The sequence below is a fragment of the Artibeus jamaicensis genome, unplaced genomic scaffold (genome assembly GCF_021234435.1).
Source record: "Artibeus jamaicensis isolate MK-2021 breed Jamaican fruit bat unplaced genomic scaffold, CSHL_Jam_final scaffold_916, whole genome shotgun sequence".
Classification (NCBI taxonomy): domain Eukaryota; kingdom Metazoa; phylum Chordata; class Mammalia; order Chiroptera; family Phyllostomidae; genus Artibeus; species Artibeus jamaicensis.
The window spans coordinates 40,775,624-40,796,346 of record NW_026522059.1 but is presented as its reverse complement, the minus strand read 5'-3'; positions in this window follow the sequence as shown (position 1 = coordinate 40,796,346).

Below are 20,723 nucleotides of genomic sequence, written 5' to 3'. Positions count from 1 at the left end.
TCCTACCACAATTCATTTTCTTTTTTTTCTGAATCTGATGGTTATCTTTACTATTTTTTCTGTTACCAATTATTTCCCCATACACCCCCCCACTCCCCAGCAACACTACACTGTTGCCCATTTTTTTTCTAATTGTTTCCCACGTTGTTGGAAGCTTTTGGCTAATTTCAAATTTCAAAAAAAGTTGATTCTGATTGTTTTTATTAGTTTATTCATTTCTTTTGTAGAGCGATGGGCTTTTAAAATTTCCTACTGTGCCATTTTTGCTGATGTCGCTCAATTTGATGATTTTTGACAGGTGTATAAAATTATGTATCCCTCACCATAAGATAAATGTGATGAAAGAGAATCAGAGCCAATGTCTCATTCCAACTCATTCCGTAATAATCCTAACCTTTTCATAAAATATGTAGTAGCAAGAAGTGCATAAATGATAAGTATTAAAGAGCAAAAAAATGAGCAAACATAATAGTTTGGAAAATAGTGCCCAGGAGAATTATGTAAAGGTCATAGAATATGAATAAATATTAATGCCCTTATCATGCAAAATTGGAAGAAATGTGCTGTTACAACTGAAATATTATTCAAAGACAAGCATTGTAATTAAGGATTTCCCTTTCCCATGGCAGTGGTAGAGAAATGCAGGTTTATTCTCAGCCTTTAGCCACTTCATAATTATTTTAAAAATTCAAATGTAACTCTTGTTGCAATAATGCTTAAAGACTGAATGAATAGCCAGTTAATTCCTCAAAAGGACAGCGTTCTATCTGTTAAACATTCATGTTTCTGCCTAGCATGTTCAGGAATGCTGTTGAATCAATTAGCTGTTTTAATCCTCAGAAAATTACTGCTAAGTAAAAACAATTTCAACTTGTTTCCTTTCAGGGAAACTGGACATTGTTGAATAATCTATAAATAATGACCATTTATATTTAGGTTAAATGTTCTTTCTCCTTTTCAAATTTCCTTTACATTATCTTAACACGTCAGAATAGTTTGGGGGGACTTGCATCTGAGACCTGGGATCCATGTGGACCCAGAAGAGCTACCAACTCATCATTTACGACACTGGTATTAGCTCCAAGATACGGTAAAAGTAAAAACTGAGAAACATTTAGAGAAGCAACATGGCTGCGACCCATCTGTCAGACAAAGAAGTGATTATCTAAGGTTTATGCTGCCAAAGAGGTTCCTAAAATAAGAATGGATTCAGAAATCAGATCTATCCCAAATATAATATGTGTTTTCTCTATTTTACTTTGCATTTTAAATTTTCCTTATAGCAAAAGTACATATTAAATGTCTTTGGGCCACAAGAGAAGAAAAAGAAAAATCTATAATTTTATATTCTTTTTCTAGACTAAGTAATAAAGACTTTCAAGAATAATATAGTTAACTTTGATTTTTTTTTCTTAATGATTGAAAACGTCAAAAATAAATGATTCTGAAAAAGCATTAGCTGGTTGGGTTAAAGTTAAAGAATTGCTTAGTTTTCCATAGACATATAAGCAGAGTAAACATTAAAATAATGCACATGAGTGTTTTTAAGATTTTGCAAGTTCATTAAGTAAAATGTCAAAGTAAAGTAGGTCATGGATGAAAAAACATTAAGAAATGTACATTAATATTCATGTCAAAATATAACTTGCCACGTGAAAACTGAATCATAAGAGCTATAAATGTACATATACAAATTATTTCTTCAACAATAAAAAGATAATAAACAGTAGAAGCCAGTAAATTGAGGTGCTGGGTAGTGAAAGCAAAAGAGGCTCATTTTCCTTATACGTAGTCCAAGTATAAAATTTTTAATGTTTTGAGGGTGCAAACAGAGTTTTGCTATTTTTATATCTTCCAAAAACTATGTGTATTATCAGGCAAATAAGGGCTACTCAGTAAAGGCTTATTGTAATAAGCTAAATTCAGATTAAAGTCCTAATAACTATTTCTTATACTATTATCATCAGTTTTTATATTATTATCACTTTTATTTTGGCTAGTATGGAAGAGAACAGAGAGAAATTAAGTTTGAACCAGAAGAAAATATATTTTAGAGACACTCACATAGCATACTATTTCTTTTTTTAAGTATTTTACTTGTTTATTTTCAGACTGAGGGAAAGAGAAGGAGAATGAGAGGGAGAGAAGTATCAATGTGTGGTTGCCTCTCCTGTACCCCACACTGGCAACCCTTTGGTTCCCACAGCCCATGCTCAATCCACTGAGCCACACCAGCTAGGGCTAGCATACTATTACTAAAACAAACATTTAGGATTTTCAAATGGGTACTGACACAGATATCAAAACACTTTCTACCACGCCATGAAATTTCTTGCATCCGTGTCTTTGCTCATAGACCTCTTTTCACACAAAGTGTTTCCCTCGTTTCTTTGTCCAGTCAAATGTTACTCCTCTTTCAAAACATTTCAACTCTCACCTCCTCTAGGAAACCTTGCCTTATTGTTCGGGTTGTGTTAAGTGCTCCCCTTCTGTTGCTCATGTCAGTTTTTGTCTGTCTTGCCAAGAGCTCGTAAGTGCTTTAAGAAAAGCCATGATGTACCAATAGTGTTTTCCTTGCGCCTCTCCTAGTCCTTGGAAAGCAAACAGACACTCTATCACTATTTGTTGAATTAATTATGATTAAAAAGGAAACCCCAGCTCTGTTTTGTAAAAAGTTATTTCCATATTTAGACCTGCTAATTTATTTATCAATAAAGGTAATAACAACTCTGGTACAATATTACTCATCCATCACCAGAACATATGTTATGGTTTGGGGTTTTGCGTCACTTCAGGAAATGTCCTAACTCTCCAGTCCATAAAAATGTGTTGGGCGGAAGGGAGTAAATTTAGCATTTACTTTTTCTCAGGGAAAATACCCTAAAGTTACAAAGAAAATATGAAACGGAAATGCAATTTTGATCTTCAGTGAAACAGAGACAGCTAAAATTTTGAGCTATACAATCAGAATGATTCTCTAAACAGTGAAAATTAAAGGTTTGAAAATGTAAAGAAAGAAGCCACCTACGACAACACATCATAGAAAAGCTAACACGGTGTACTTCTCCAGGGTGAGGCTCAAAACCAGAAATTCTGTTATAAGAGAAATACCTTTATGAGCCAGTAGGCATCCCCGGACTTGGTTTGGCCCTGAGGAGAAACTGAGAATCACGGAGACAGGCCATATTTGCAGGAAACCATCTGTCAAAGAGGCAGAGCTGAGTAATCTCCACATTGTATGCAGCCTAAAAAAATAATAATTTCACCATCATTTTGTGTCATAAGAAGAATCTCTGCTGGCATAAAATATGGCCATGGGCTTCTCTGGACACAAATCTCCTAAAAATAGCCAGTCAAAGAGAAATAATAGCTCTCCATAATTAGCAATAATTAAAAAAAGAATTTATAGGAAGATAACAAACACACGCACATTCACAGATGCAGGCACACACACACAACCAGAGACACGGAAGGAAAAGCAAATGGCACATAAAGAATATTTAACAGAAAAAATGCTTCAAGTGAAAACAGACCCAACATTGTCCTAGGAATGAAAAAAATTAGTAGCACGAGTGTGTTTATAATAGGAAAACACAAACTAAGACACAAAAACTCAGAAAAGAAATGGCAATGGGTAGAACATAAAATGTTCATTAGTAGAAGTCAAGAAAAAAGTAAAAGAAAAATAAAATAATATAGAAATCAATGACCTTCATTTATAAAACCAGCCACTTGGAAGATATAATGAAAGAAAAGTCAACAATTTCAGTGGTTGCAACATGTATGAAATATTTAGAACAGAATGAAAAAATATATTTGTAATCTTAAAAAGAAAAACTATTGGTAAAATGTTACTAATAGGCCCCAAAAGGAGGCCTAAACTATGGAAAGTTACATTTTTAAAATACTTATCATTATACATCATACTCACATTAACAAATAGATGTCAATTCTGCTTATATTAACGTATACATTTATGTGACTACCAAAAAATACCAGCATATTTTTTAATCAGACAAGCTAATACTTAAATTTATATACAAAAGTTTAACTAGCAATAATAACTAAAACATTCTGAAGAGTTGTGAGAAATAACTTGCCCTAATAGATATCAAAATGCATTATAAAGTAATAACATTTAAAATAGTTTTGCACTGACATGTGAATATAAAAATCAACAGAACAGAATAGAAAATAAACAAATGTATCCAAATGCATTTAAAAATTAATGATAAAATCAATATTTCAAAACAAGAAAGTAATTTTATTTTAAAAATAGTGGTAAGCCAACAGAACAGAATAGCTGTTTGGGAAAACAAACAAAGTGCTGGATCTAAACTACACTTTATTCAGATCTGAATTTCCGTTAGATTAATGACATAAGTGTAAAAATAAAAATGCACCTATAAATTGCTAGAAAAAAATTTTAACTCTGGGGAAGTTAAGGTTTTCCTAAGTATGAAATACATCTTGACGTCATTAAAAGAAATGATTGAATAAGTCAACTCCATAAAATAATTACTTCATGATTCAAAATAAAGTAAAAAAGACAACACTAATCTGAGAAAGAAAAATGATAATTTCTAGAATATCAAAGTCCTTAACAGAAACATTTATACAAATTTATAAATAAGACTCTAACAATATAATAGAGAAATGTACAAAAAATATGAAAAACACTTCATGGAAATAAAAGTGCTTAACTAACAATTCAAACTGAAAGTGCAATGAGATGCTACTACTGTCACTTCTGAGAAGGGCAGAGATGCGATTGGACATTGGCACAGTCCAATGACTCGCTGTGTTAGCAGAGGTACTGGTGGAAACAGACCCTCTCACACAGGTGCTGCTGGAAATGCATTCCATGCAACCCTCTAAAAAGGGTAAGCTGGCAATAGAAATTAAAAATACAGATATTTTTAAGTTCAGAGATTCCACTCTTAGAAATTTATCCAATTGGAAACTCAGAGGTGTGCAACTGGACATGTAAGATGTTATTCATTTAAATGACTTGTAACTTAATTGTATAATTTCATAGAAGATGGGTCAAATACATTTTTATGCCCATATGTTAGAAAAATATTCTTCCATTTAAAAAGAATAAATTAGTATTTATAAATGAATATAAGAGCTGCAAAATTAAGAGGAAAAAACTTACCATGTTAAATGGTATATTAAGTAAGCTCAAGTTTGCATTAACAAGAGATTAATGTATATACACTGTTTTTACCCATATTTTCATAGAATATTTCTGAAAGAATATTCGCAGATGAAACAGCAATGGTTATTTCTTCAGAGAGAATTCTGAACGCTGGGAGACAGGGCCATGAGAGAATTTTTTTACACAGAATAATTTCTACATTTCAAATCCTATAACGTGGGTTTATTTATTTATTTTTATTAAAGAAGGGAAAGGATTGTGTCAGAAGCAGCATAGCAAACAGTAACACCACAAACCGGAAGCCGGGAGCCAGACCACCTGGGCCAATCCAGACCAACCCAAACTCTGCCACTTCCTGGTTGGGTGACTTTGGGCAAAGCATGTAGGTCTGTGTGGCTTATTTTCCTCCTCTTTAAAATGGGAGTAATAATCTTACCTACCCAATAAAGGCTCTCATGAAGACTAAACTAATTAACACATGAAAGGCAAGCACTTTATTGGTCTTTTTTTCATTAAAATAATGGAGTAAAACACATGCACAAATATAGGAACAGCAGTTATCTGTATTAAAGCAGAGTTGACTGGACTCAGAATGGCGGGGCAGTTTAGCAAAGAGATCACAGGCAAACTGGACCAGGACTGAGTGTCTAGGACAGCACCCACCAAACTTCTGAGGGAGAGAAGTCAGATACTTATCAGCTTTGTGTTTGCCATCTTGGTCCTGCAGTTTCTGGACACTGCAGACACCACCATGATAAAATGTGAACATAATATAGAGTTTAGGAAGAAAACAATTATTAGTTGAGAAGCAAATAAAATCATACAAGGATGTCTAGCTCTGATGACCTCTGAATGCATAAGCCAGGTAGAGCTGAACAGAATGCACCACAGACATAAAAGCAGGCGAGAGAGCCAGGTTTCCGAGGGGCGGAGAACACCAAGTGAGGGGTGTGGGCTAGAAAATAGTATTAGAAATGGAAGTTTCCTGAGCTCAACCTCTGGTATCAGCAGCTCTTGCTTTGAGCTAAGCCATACCCACCAGACCAAGTTACTGAGCAGAGAGAAAATAGAACTCTCAGGCTGCCTAGATTTGTCTCCCTTTGATGTTATAATTTTGTATATTTTATATTTCCTCCCTGAAAAAAAAAACTCCTACAGAATCTGGTGCTAGTCAGGGCAGTAAGTTCTCTGGGTACAAGCTCCTCTCACTTACCTCAATATACTTGTCTAATTGGCGAGTGGTCCTGGTCAGGTCACACTGACAAATGCAAAGTTTAGTTTTCATTCTGGTATTTCTAGAGATCACTGGAAAGGTGTAGATTGCACCTCTTTTCATCCACAGATATGTTAAACTTATTATAATTTGTTAGTTTGTATAATTACACAAATCGAATTGAAAGTAGGTCTTTATCTTTAGGCAAGAATTAAAAAAAATAAAACCTCCTGAATCATAAAAGCTTAAATGTATATACAGATTTTAGTAAGATTTGTTGAGTAACTATGATGGGCAAATACAAAAGTATTTTGTCACATGTTCCCTTTCAGCAAAGAGAATGCAGTGTGTGGGTCATAAATTCAACTCAGTGGTCTTGCTTTCAGTTGACCTTCGGCTGATCCAAAATTTCTTCTTCATGGCTTTCCTTGCTATGCATGGAAAAGACTCCGAACATGTTCTTCCTTTATATTTCACCACTCCCAATCCCTGACACATTTTCACACTAATGTACAATGGGTTTTTCTTTTTCTTTTTCTATTTTATTATTATTTTTTTGGCTCTTGGACCTATCTCTTAACAGTTTTTACTTTGTTTCTTTGAAATAGAAAAAAGTTCGTTTAGGTTTTATTTTTGCACTAGCATCTCTCATCTCCTTACACTATATCAAAGTTGTCCATCACCTATTGCCTCAAATAATCTCTTTTTGTAAACAGAGGCAAGTAGACACCTCTTTCTCAGGGTGTAGGGGATAGGACTGCTCATAAGAATAAAAAGAACCCTTTGGATATTCTTAGCACAGAATAATGATTAACTTTTCAATTTCACCCTTCTAGCCAACTATCTGCTCTGGCACACTCACCACCTTTAAAATACAGTCTACTCAGAATATTTAGCAAATATCTAAGCCAGCAAATTAAAGCTCTTAGTTGCTAATCAGTGGTTGTGTTTTTGTTTTTGGCATTTTGTGTGTGTGTATGCATGTGGTTTTCTGTGTGTGATTTTTGGAGATCTGCAAAGAGTTCTATAAGATTATTTTAGAAATTGCTGTTCAAAGCTTTCTTAATCTGGAATAAAGTGGTTATGAATAAGGATGTACAAGTCACTATCAATTTTCTTCAAGCTGGTCCATGCCTTTATCCTTCTGCTGCATGTGATGACACGCATTGCAGCCTATGTGAAAATGCCCCATCCGCCAGTAGGAAAAGCTTAATAATTTATTTGCAGTCCATCATCCTCTAGACAAGTGCATGCCATGTATTTGCTGAGTTGTGTAACCAGCTCTGAGAGCCGGCACATGGCCAGCTGCAGATGGATATTTCTGACATCTTTCCATTTTTCATGGTATTGATAGCTAAGCCCTGAATGCCTGTTCTGCATTTTCCAAACAAAAACAGAAGTGAGGAATCAATTGTGTGTTGTTAGGAGGAAATGTCATGACCTTGATTATAACTGTCATTTTTGAAGGGAAAATTATAGATATGAAATTCTGCAGGGTCAGATCCAACGCATAGTACATCTAATTTAGAAGGGCATTCTCTGTTCTGTGGGCAAGTTCTCGGAGCCTTCAAGACAAATTGAGAGAGAACCCTTCAGTCATTTCTTGTGCTGTAGTCAAAATCCTTTACTTTTATGCTAGTACCGCATAAGGGATATAGGTGGGGGGAGGGAAGCCCTTATAAGATAAGGGGGAGATATATTCATAAAAGAATCTAAATTAAATTTACATTGAAAAACATTTAAGAAAATTATTGAACTTATAAAAATCTCCTTTTATTTTGATCGATTTGTTTACTTACTTTTTACTAACTCTCCTTCCATTTACAAAAAAATGGAACTTACCAATGTTAAGATCTTTTGCTCTAGAATGGAATGCAACATAACTTACCTATTGGATAATAGTTTGGAAATACCCAAATAACTTCATATAAGGCCTTTTTACTATAGTCTCAGGGCATAGGCTCCAAGGGCCCAGGAGAAAGGCCCTGATCTGCCTCCGTGTTCCCCTATAGTCATCTTTACCTTCCTTTTGTCTTTTTTGACTCAATAAACTCCAAAAGACTAAGAACATACAACATTTGTCTGTGGGAAATCCAACAGAGTCTCTGGAAATAAAACCAGAGGAAAACTAAAAGAATCACCTATGCATATTGAATTGCTTCATGGAACATTCCGGTCAGTATCACCTGATTTAATGCCGACAGACTCATGGCTAGTGTTTGTTCCCATGGCTTAGGAGTCATTTGATAGAACGAGACTGTGTTCTCTCTCCCACATATTTTCTGCAGAGATTTTACACTTTGGCTAAATGTAATACCATGTCACACCAAGAAGAAGGATGTTTTGAACTCCTTTTACGGTGTTTGTGGGAAATTCTAAAAGACCAAGGGGTCAGGTTTTTGTTTTTGTTTTTAGCTGAAATGTAGTTCTTGAACTTCTGTAGTCAGTTTTAGAAAAGCTCACAATTATTTTTTTTGCATGCGGAATAACTTTATGTTGGTCACCTTGGGATGACATTTTAATGTCCTTCAGAAGAACAAATCCTTCAAATGAGGCTTGACATGTGGCTCTTGTGGTCAGCTGTAGAACCTACATGGAATTTTTCATTATAAAGTGACATTCTTTCTAAAGTCTGGTACCATCTGTTTATATCCTACACAACACTTGTTTCTTTTTGGTCATTATATTGAAAGGGAAAGAAATAGCTCTAGCACTCTGAAAGACACTGGCCTATCTCTGGAAGTGCACTCCACATGTGATCCATTAGTCAGTCCTTTCTAGACCACTTGGATTATTGATAGGAACTTTTCAGAGCATGTTCTGAGAGCATGGAGCCATCCTGTGTGTATATACAACAGAAAACTATTCTCAACAATTGGACTCTTCCCAACTGGTGATGTGATATCACAGGCCGAATGCTCATTGTAAACCCACCTATCAGTCTAGTGCTGCTGTCAGCAAAGACTTTAATGAGCTCAGAGAGTAATACCAATGGCTCAGAAGATGCCATCAATCACATGTGGAAACGGAAATGTGCAGAAGAGAAGTAGAATGAAAAGGTGGAACAGAAAGGGGACACATTCAAACTATTAAAATGACATAAGTGAATTGTTTCAGTATGAAGAGCGAAAATTATATTTATATAAGCAAAAGTAAAACATTGTATATGAAAGTGTCAAGACTGTAGAAAGATCAGGAATTTTATCTTTACATTTAACAAGTTAGCTTGCTACTTATGGATTCTAGGACTTTATTATTTATAGCATAGAGGCAATGAGCTTCAGGTTTGGCTCTATTTGACCCCCACCAGTGTGACAGATAGATGGTACACAGATAGTGGGTTTATATCACAGAGGATGAATCCTGGGTTGGGATCCCAAATCTTTTACCAAGCAAACCTTCCAACCATTGCCTCAGAGGAGATACTATTCTTATTATTCTGGACCACGAACAAACCTGCCCTGTGCTTCAGAGTGAGGCACTCTCTCTGTGAAGAGAGGAGTAAGGGTGCATTCTGCTTCTAAGCAAGGTGAAGTCTTCCTGTGTTTGTCATTGTCACCAGCAACTTCTCCAAAGTTACCTTAAGACATCTCATAGTTCCTGCAGTGTCTGTCTTTCTGTGTGCTGGCACTCAGCAAACAAATTATAAAATAAAACCATATCATTTGAAGAGGTTTTTTTTTTATTGAATTCACAATTTTGCTCATCCCTTGGTTTCTTTTAGACGCATTGTATAACTGCTTATTGCCCAGGCAATATGGCAATATATGGTAGGCTTCTCATTTCCAAAAAATGATCTCACTACACATGTACATATACATTACACATATATTGTACATATACATGTAAGCATGTTCACTAATATGTCACTTGAGTTATTAAAAAATCCATTTTGTCCTGGATAATGTGTCAATTTTATGATCATGATAGAAAAATGTTTCTAAAGACCCACTGACACATTTATATTTGTTCAGCTTGTAAGAGAGACAAATATCACTGTTTTCTTGTATTGCACATTTGAATGTATAATTGAATCAATTATACTTTTAGTGAAGTTGAATTATTGAATGATGACATATTGAGGTACCCCAGTCTAAGCATAAGAAGTGAGATAAATGAAGCACCAAGCTTCCCACATCCTTGCTTCATAACAAATAGTAGCAAAAGGAGGATTTTGAACTGGTTTGACAGTAGACCCAGTAGCTCTATCAAGAGAAAGTGTTTAACAACTACTCAGTGGTAGGCACTGCTTTCTGAAACCGGATGTTGCAGGGGGGTTAGAGGCTTGATATGGTTCTCATATAACTAAATGTATTATGTCAATTAGACAGGAAAAAATTACAAGAAATAATTCCTCGGAGTGAGTTTTAAAAGTAAAACTATCGTGATCATCAATCAAAAAAAACTAAGGTACTTTCTTCAAAACAAGTCCGATTATTATAATTGATACATTTCTTGGCTAAGAGAAATAAAACTTGACATCTTAGGGAGTACTAGGTCTAGAATTTCATTCATAAGTAACACTGATTAGTTTTGCTTTTGTAATAATGGAAAATCGAAACGGTGGGGAATTGTGACCCACCCCACTATTCTCTTGATATTATTTCTGCAAGTGCTAACTCTGACTAATATGTGGCTTGTAGACGAACGGTATGTTTGTATGAGTCCTAGGAGCTGACTTCAAAAGAAACAGCCCCCAACCTTCAGGCATCCCAGCCCCATGAGATTTGCTGACCTTCAACCATGGAACTAGGATGACATGAAGTCAGGATGACGTGAAGCCAGGATGACGTGAAGCCAGGATGACGTGAAGCCAGGATGACGTGAAGCCAGGATGACTAAACCAGGATGAAGCGCACTGGACCATCACTTGCCTTATCGGAACAGACTGTGTTTGTCTGCACACAGAGAGCTTTGTAACCCTCTCTCTTGATCTCTTTGTTCTGTTCCCCTCTCCCTCCTTATAAAAACCTCTGCCTCCACTGACAGGTGGAGATGGGCTTTGTGACATAAGTCCCCCATCTCACAGGAGGTAGGTCTTGAGATACGAGTCCCCCATCTTCCAGATGGCCCACATCTGCAGGTAAATCACTTTCCTCTGCATCGGCACGTGCCTCTGGAGCATTGGCTTTCATAGCGCTGGGCAGCCGGACCTGCATTCAGGTACACTTCCACATTCAGTGCTCAGAAAGTTGGGAGTTAATTATCGGATTATTCTCATTGACCTCAAAGATGTTTCATTGCTCCAAGGGCTTTAGAATTCAAGATAGTCATTTGAGAGGAATAAATAAGTTAAATTAATCAAATGATATTTTCAAACATCTTTATAGAGTTCATTAGTTTAAAAATGTGTTCTTGGAATTGAATCAATATATTAAAATTTAGAAAGAGGAGATAGTTTAAAATACTACCAAATATCATAGGAAATGCCATAGAGCAAAAAAAAAAGGCCTTTCTTAAAAGTTTGTCCAGTGCTTTTTAATACCAAGGAATACAAACAGGGCAGTTAACTGCATAATTTCAAAAGTCAAGATGTTTTCAAGTTTAGGGTTCTTAACATTATTCTCACATGAAATTCTATATATTGCTAATTCTTCCTCTTTTACAACCAATTCAGCAAATTGTTACACATATACATGTATAAAACATATACATATCAGAAAATGTAGCTTGTGTACTTTCTTAGTGTATGATAAAATGAATTTGACTATTTTTTGTCATTCTGAAAAAATTGAAAGTGTATCATATCAGAGCTTAATGAGAGCAGTGACTATGGCTATTTTCTTCACTACTGTTTTCTCAGTGTGGGCACATAAAACAGATTTTGTTAAGTGAACCACCGAAGTAGCCATCCCGTGGCAATGGAATTCTGTTGAGAAGCTGACACTTTTAAAAGCGCCTTTTTTTTTTTTGTAAATGGGTTTATTCATCCAGAGCCTTGACAGTTCAAATAGTTTCATATTTCTTTTCTATTACTTGTTTCTCCAAGTATACCACTATAATTTGAATAGCCTCGTTCTTTATAGTGCATTTCAGTGCAAACACAAATAGATTATTATCTCCCTAATAAGTTGTCTCCTTTGGGGGTTTTAGAAAAGCAACTTATCCACACTTTTTAAAAATGCTACTGGTGTCATTCTCTTCCTCTGATAAAGAGGAATCTAATATATTGCATTGAAATGTAACTTAAAATAATAAAATAATTTAACGGGTAGAAACTGTAGGATAATATTTAGTTAATTTTGACAATGGTTTATCACAATTGTAATAAATGATACTTGTTTTGGAACTAGACAAAATTAATCTGATCAAGTATATCTACCATAGATTTTAAATTTTTATTCCACTGGAGTCAGTGTATTTGAATCTGATAGCTGCTGGGTTATGCCAAAGGGCTACAATGATCCCAGGTGTTTTATTAGACAGAATAGGGGATTAGTGCTTTCAACACTATCTTCCCTGTCTGTTCTTATATATTGTGTTAATAGAGAGGGGCCTATGCATTCTTCTTGGCCCACCTGTTTCACCTTAGAGGCAGCTCGATGCCAAGCATAAACCATGGGGGTAAATAACATGGGCCATGGATTCTAACCTACCTCTGAATCATCTCTATAAAGTTGAAGGAGAAAAACAGATTATTATACATGGATGTGGAAGCTGGACAGTGAACAGGGCTGTTGGAAAAAAAATAACTGATCCACTTTAAGTGTGGTGTTGGAAGAGAGCTCCATGGCTACCTTGGACCACCAGAAAGACAAACCAGTGAGGGCTGGAGCAAATGAAGACTGAAAACCACTGGAGGCAAAGATGACAAAACCAAAGTTGTCAGACTTCTGGCACAACCTGAGGAGACAGACTTCTTTGGAAAAAGCAATAATGCTGGGAAAAACATGGAAGGAAGCAGGAGAAGAGGAAGACCAAATATGAGGAGGGTTGACTCTATAGAAGAAGCCACAGACCTGAATCTCCAGGAGCTGAGCCAGGAGCTGAGGACAGGATGCTGTGGATGTCATTCATTCATTCACAGGGGTCACCAGGAGTCGGAGCCAACTCAACAGTATGCACCACAGAAAAACAGATTTTTTTCCTTTGTTGAATTATCCTACAAAACAGAAAATACCTTTGCATACAATTTCTTATTCATTTATTCATTAAAATTTCGAATGTAAGTTATTAGGTTCAAATATTTTTTAACTTTGAGGGTGCAGTTGTTGCTGTAGCCATGAAAGTCTTAAATAAAATACAGCAACAGGTAATCTCATATATCTGAAAATTATCCATTTACAAAGATATTTGCTCTCAAAGACATAGCGATATGATAGTTTTCAATGTCATTAAATTGTGCTGGAAAAGAAATATTTCTAAAAATTGATTATGTAACATGATGAATATTTATTCTAAAATACTAGAAGAAAAAGGAAAGTGCAATTTTTTACATCATGAACACAATTATATCAAATGTCTGGAGAAGAATGAGTAGGAGAAAGTACATCAAAATACAAACTGTGATTATTCAGATAAGTGAAATAGAAGTATTTTTCCTCTGTTCTACTATTTTCATCCACTAATTTTTCTACGATTGACAATATTGTTTCATAACTATATTTTAAAAATATTATAAAATAATCTAGGTTTAATTCTATATATAGATGGTCTTGTTTTCCACTTTAACTTTTTTCAATGTAATTTTGTTTCCTGTTTTAATCCTTTTAGTTTTGTGAGTTCTTCTACTGTCTCTATTATTCTTTTTTTTTCTTTTCTCTGCATATGTTCTGTGTCCCAACTCCTGTCATTGTTTCACAGCTTTCTTCCTTCTTACTGCTAGAACTTGTCATGTCCTGATTCACTGTTCCATCTCCAAACTTGCTGATGGCTCAGCCAGTTTGCACTGATCATCAACTTATCTTTCCCCTGACCCTCAACCTCCCCCATTTCTAAAGATAGAATGTTAAATTAATAGCAAACAAATAGCTCGTTAATGGTGTGATTTATCATCTTCTAATCTGTTCTCTCAAAGATCCTCTGCAACAATAGAAATTCTGTTGACCCTGCAGCCCCTATGGAATTACCTTCCTTCCATATACCCAAGAGGGTTCTGACCAGCTCGTTTTGTCTTTGTAGTGTTTTGAAATTAATAACCATTATTTGCTCCTTCCTCCTTTTAGTCTAGTTTCTATTTTGCAAACTTTCTCTCCTCTACCTTCTTGCGTACTGCCATCAGCCCCATCACTCCCCCTTTTCTTTTCCAAAAGTTTAAAAGTTGTCCTAAGTGACAGAGCACAGTACCAAAGGCACCTCATGATTGAGAGGCCAAGTAATGAACAATGTGATCCTCAAAGCAGATAGACCTGGGCCTGATTCTCACTTATGTGACTTCTCTGAATGGCCCAACCTCTCTAAACCTTGATACTCATTTTCAAAAAGGGGCAATCATGTTCTCACAAACCACTGTGGGCACTGAGTGAATGACAGGGAGTGAACACTCTGTGTAAGCAATCAAATACTTCCCACCCTTGCACTTGGGCATCTGATCCATACCTTCCCTTTTCTTTCCCAACATCTGCCATGCTCTCTCCTGCCAAATCCTGTGTTCCAGCTTCACTGAAAAGTATGTAACTACCTGAAAATGCCATGCTTGTTTTCCTTGTTGAGCTCACCTGGAATATTATCAATCCTCTCTTAACATGGCAGAGTTTTTCTCTTTTTTCAAATGTCAATGGCAGTGTGGAATCTCCCAAATCTTTCCCTACTGCTCTCGCAGTGGCATCGCACCTACAGCTCTGGTAGCAGCTTTCTCTGTGTGTCCCTCTGCCCTTTGTGTTTTCTCTATAATTCTCGCATGATTCTTTCCCCATCCCAGCTGCTCTTTAAGTTTCTGAGCTTTTTGAAGGCAGAGCCTTTGTCTCTTATCTCGATACCCCAGTGTCAAATCAAGTATCTGGTATGCTGCAGATATTCTATAAACATTAGACAAATGAAAAATGAAAGAATACCAATAAAAAGTATTTGCATCAGAGGATTATTCAATTTTATCTGTGAATTGCATTGAATTGAAATTCAGAAAAATAAATTGATCCATCTATCCATCCTCCATGTGGGTATTGTCCATGTACATTCAAGTAAAGAACATGGTCAATGTAAAAAACATTATACGGCGCATGCCCAGGGAGGAAAGACCATGGATTTCAGGAATATCATTGTGTTTAGTCATTCAGAATGAGAAAAAAAATGTCAACTGAATGTTAAATAATTAATATGAAATATATGCAATTCCAAAAGAGAGCAGCTTGACTCGAAAACAGTAAACCTGCACAAGGAAGCCTAAATAATTATTGTTCACTTCTAGACAGTTCCTTGAATTGGATTCATATTGAGCGAAGGCTATCTGAATTAGAGACAGCTGTAGAATCTAAGTGTTGTGCAGCATACAGAATCAGATTGAGTGCTTGAGAGTCTGCACCCTAGGAAATTGATTTGACGACTATGTCAATTACTTCTGGCACTGAGCTTTCTGTGAGTTGCATTGCAACTGCTCTTCTGGTCAGCTGTGGCTGCTTCCCCATCCACGCCTATTGTTTTAGATTTATTTACTGCACTGGCAATCATAAATCATGGACTTTTTTCTATACCATCTGGAAACTCTGATGTCATTGTTTGGGTCACTTTTGATTACTTGCTCTTATTCTCAGCTATTGCCAAGGCTGATGTATCTTGAATTATGAAACACTTCCGCCACAAGCTGACCTATTTGTAAGCAACCTTTCAGCATCTACATATATTTATCTTATCCAAAACTTAGCTGTGCAAAATAAAAAGTGTGTTTAGTAAGTTTTTAGAGAATTATTCCTTTGCTTGTGATACTGAATTTTTAAAGCTCACAGTTTGTCTAACAGTTTGCTTGTTAACTGACTGTACATTTTTTATCATTCTGACAAGGTCAGATTTAACACACTGATCATCACCTTTTCCTCGGAGTTGGGAATGTAGTTTTCTAAATATTCTCACCCAATCTTTGTTCCTACCGTAAGATTCCATTTTGAACCTAAAATTAGAGTGAAGGTTGTTTTGATTTTGGCGGGGTTTTTTAATTTTTATTTCTTACTTTTATTTTTGCAGATAGTCCTGCAACAATGAGAAAACACATTTTTCATCTATGTTTTGGTGTTTACTATTCTACAAACTGGGATTAAATACTACAATACTTTTCCAACAAGCTCCAGAAAACTCCTTGGTGGTATTTTCTTTTTTTTCTACCTGTACTGAGAGCGTCAGCAGATCACTTTCATCGTACGCAGGTGGTTCACCGGCAGTCCGGATCAAATCTGAAATTGTGCTATCAAGCAGTTTTTATCCAGAGAAGCAATTTGAATATTGGAATTTTGTTGAATTTCCCAGACCACAGCTGCTTGCATCTGACATCTGCTTCAATTTTTTGAGCAGCCGTTTTATTTTTTTTCCTGGCAATATCAAGGTTGAGTTTTATAGGGCTATGCACACATCTACTTAGTCTTTATCAAGTATCTTTTCTAAATGGGGTAGCAATCTACATCACACAGTGGGCTATAGAATCCTGATTCTTTTCCACTGCTCTCTTTAAAAATCAAATGCTACCTTAACAATGATTAGGGGCATCTCCATTTTTCTACAGATTGTCCCCATACAAGAAACTTCATAGACTATCATTTATTGAACTCGCTGTCAAGTTAAAATAGTATTGTTAGAATGTTCTTAAATAAGTACATAAATCACCCATGAGTCTTCAGTGGCTACAGGAATACTACATGTTTTTCTTACTACTCAAGTATCTTAGGGAGGCTGTAGATAGAAATAGAGTTTGTTTTCTTCCAAGACAAAGCCCCCATGAATGTGATCTAATTAACTTTACATATTGATATATTCAAATGACCATTTCCCATCTTTGACAGTGGTGCCTGCCTACATAATGTCATATCAAATAATATCTGATCACTTTCTGTTATGTTCTATGTCCAGTGCTCCAATAAAAATGATAGGATCAAGGCAGACATTTGAAAAAATTATATCCTGTTTGTCATTCTACCATCATCCTTTCAAAATGCAGAATGACACAACTGATATGACACAAACAGTAAATTTGAGATTTGAATTGGTAGGATGTTTCAGCAATTGCTTATTTCTAAATAAGTTTTAATCTGCCATAAGATGTACAGAGTGTTCACTCTTAACATATTGTCATGTTTTCAGATCATGGAGGTACCAGATCTTGTAAGAAAGTGAAAATAATATTCTGAGATCACCTGTGTTGCCATCTAAAAGAAGCTATAAAAAGCATACCATTTTATCTTTGTTGTTAAAAGGGTGGATATTAGTGTGTCATGTTTTTGCTAAGAAAAATATAACAAAGGATGTTCTTGGCAGGGTGTAATATTACTTTAGACATGTACCTGTTATGTCCTCATATTTCTCTTCCTGCCTATGTAAACAGCTGAGGAGAAGGGTAGTGAAAACTTTGACTGGTGGTGTTTTGGGTCAAGAAAGTCCAGAAAGAGGAGATGCCTTAATATCTCCCTATACACATGTGAAATTTTTCATTAGCTTTTCAGAGCAAGATAATCAGAGTATTTGTGTCTAAGGTTCCATACATAATAGATCTTTAAACTGTATCAAAGTGAAAAGAACATGCAATACAAGGCTGGTACTGAGGGGCTTCCAGCAATAAGGTTCTACTTTATAGATTTTCACAATCTGAAGCAATGTGGAAAGTCAGGAAGATAAAGCAACAGAACGTAATTCTGAAGATCAAAATTGGATGTTTAAGTCAGAGTGTATGGGGTCATTTCTCTAGCTGGTTAATAGTAAGAGTTGATGTTGAACACAAAACAGGGCCAACTGAAACAAAAGTTATTTTCTGGAACTGAGTAAACTTTGAAAGCAAAATGTCTCTTATTTGTTTGTCTTGTGTTGTTTTATGCTCACCAAAATCAATAAAAACCATTTTTTGATTATTGGTTGTCCTCAAAAGAGCAACAATAAATGAAAAAGTGAGGTAAGTGAGTCAGAAAGACATCAAAGAGACATGCATGATAATGCTGCTTAACCTTTTATTAAGATTGCTATTGTATGGCAAATGCATAAAACAGTGGATATTGGGTTCATTACATCAATACTATCTTGGCACTTTCTGAGGTCACACCAGTCATCTTTTATTCATGTTGTCACTGGGAATGGAGGTTATGCTAATAGAGCTGGGTCAGGCACACCAAGGCAAAAGGAGGGGTTGAACATAAATCCCAGCCAGCAAGCTCATCAGCAGTCAGGACTGCGGCAATGAAGCTGCACCAAACAAGGGCAGGAGGGCCCACTTTGAAATCTTTGTCCTCTGTCCCTCAGATGACCAAATGGCAGGCAAATCCCATGTGCCCTATTCATTCACCCTCCTATTCAGTCATTCACTCATGTCCACTAACAAAACGAAAATGGCAAAGTGGAAATAAAAGTTCTCATGTCAACCCTTCCCAAAATAAGGTATGCCTATGCCATTTACAAGCCATATTTTTGTTCAGAGAGCTGTGAAACCTATGAAATATTATCATGTAGTTTTTTAAAAAACATTTATTCATCTTAAAATTTGCCACTATTTTGTTTCCTTTCCAGTTCTTCCTTTCAGTTCAGCAATCTCTACCATCTCACTAAATAAAACTTGACTTACTTGGTCTGTGGCCCATTTTGTATTATCTTGTGATAAATGACTGAGATACCATTCAAAAGGAGATATTTCAATGGGTTTTCCAAGAGAATTTTGTTTTTTAGTTTACTATGCTATGCTTAAAAGAACATTACTATTTTTAATTATTTAAACAAATTTTAAAATAACTTCAGAAATAAAACAATTCTTAAAAAAAAGATTGCCATAAATGCTTCATTTATCAAGTTAATTAAAAAACAATACTATTATATGTCTCACTAATAACAAACAACATTATATCACCACATGCTTGTTACATGTGGTTATATTTAACTGATGGGGTAAAACATGTACTTTTCATTAAAAGATTATTACACATTTAAAAATGATCAAATCTTTATTTCTAATTGACAAATAAAGATTTAATAATTCAGTTTAAAATAGACTTAAAACAGAATAACTGGTCCTTTAAAATGTTCTACAGACCATATATTATTATTATATTATATTATTAATAATTGATATATTATTTTATATCAAGAATTTGTGCCATAAAGTAACATTAAAGTAGCTAATGAACTTCAATATACATATTGCTCTATTATTTATAATGAATCTAAATAAAATGTCAGTAAGTACGGGAGCAAGTGCTGATAATGACAAAACCAGGTTTGTCAACAACAGTGTTAAAACCAATGTGCTTAATTAAAAACGTGAAGTCAATTAAAAACAAAATAACAGTGCAGCATGTACAAATGCTGGAATAATCATTAGGCCTTGCTGAATAATGGAAGAGTATAGAATTTTTTTAATGGAACAGCAGGGGTGATACATTACACAAAGCAACAATCTACAACAATATGACAATCGAATTACTTCAGCCCCATTAGGCAGGTGCAGAGGCATAATTAACATGAATTTTTTTCTAATGAAAAGAAAAAAACAATAAAACTTTTTTCTCTAATAACACTAAAGTTTAAACCTCTGCCTACCCTGCATTAAAAGTGATAATCTATGACAGCACAAACCTAGGATTGCTAAAAATTGGAATGTAAGAGGGAGAGGAGGTTTCTGTTATTTGCCATACAGATAGAGTAATGTAGGGTAAGGACATGCGCAGTCCTTGGGGTATGACGGTAACTTTCAATGCACTTTGCCTGTATGCATTGCTTTTCATTTTTAAAGCTTAAAAACAAAATAATAAAGGATTTGCTGCAGTTTTTGACTATCTAATCTAATTCACAGATAAAAGGCATCCCATAAAGCCCTGGGCAATATTTGTTATCTTCTTTCCAGCTAAAATTCAAAACAAATTGTGACCTCCAGTTTAGAATGAAGAGCGTCTGCTCAGTAAAATGCCAATAGAAATGAAAGCAACCTCACATTTCTTCATGAAGGGCAAGGAGTTTAAGATCTCTTTGCTAGTGTCACTGGCAAAAATATCATCTTGCTTTAAGACAGTTGTGATAAAAAAACCTTGTTCTTTCATTTACTTCCAATGGGAAACATTTAATTTATACTGAGATAAATGGCTATGTACATAAAATAATATAACTTTTCATTTCTTTCCTTACCATCAAGAAATTAAAAAATGAAAACTTTTTATCCTCAGATAACCTCTTCAACTTACATAGACCTGAATCAACTGGTACATGTGGAGGTGTTGAGAAGCTGGGTGGCTTAGT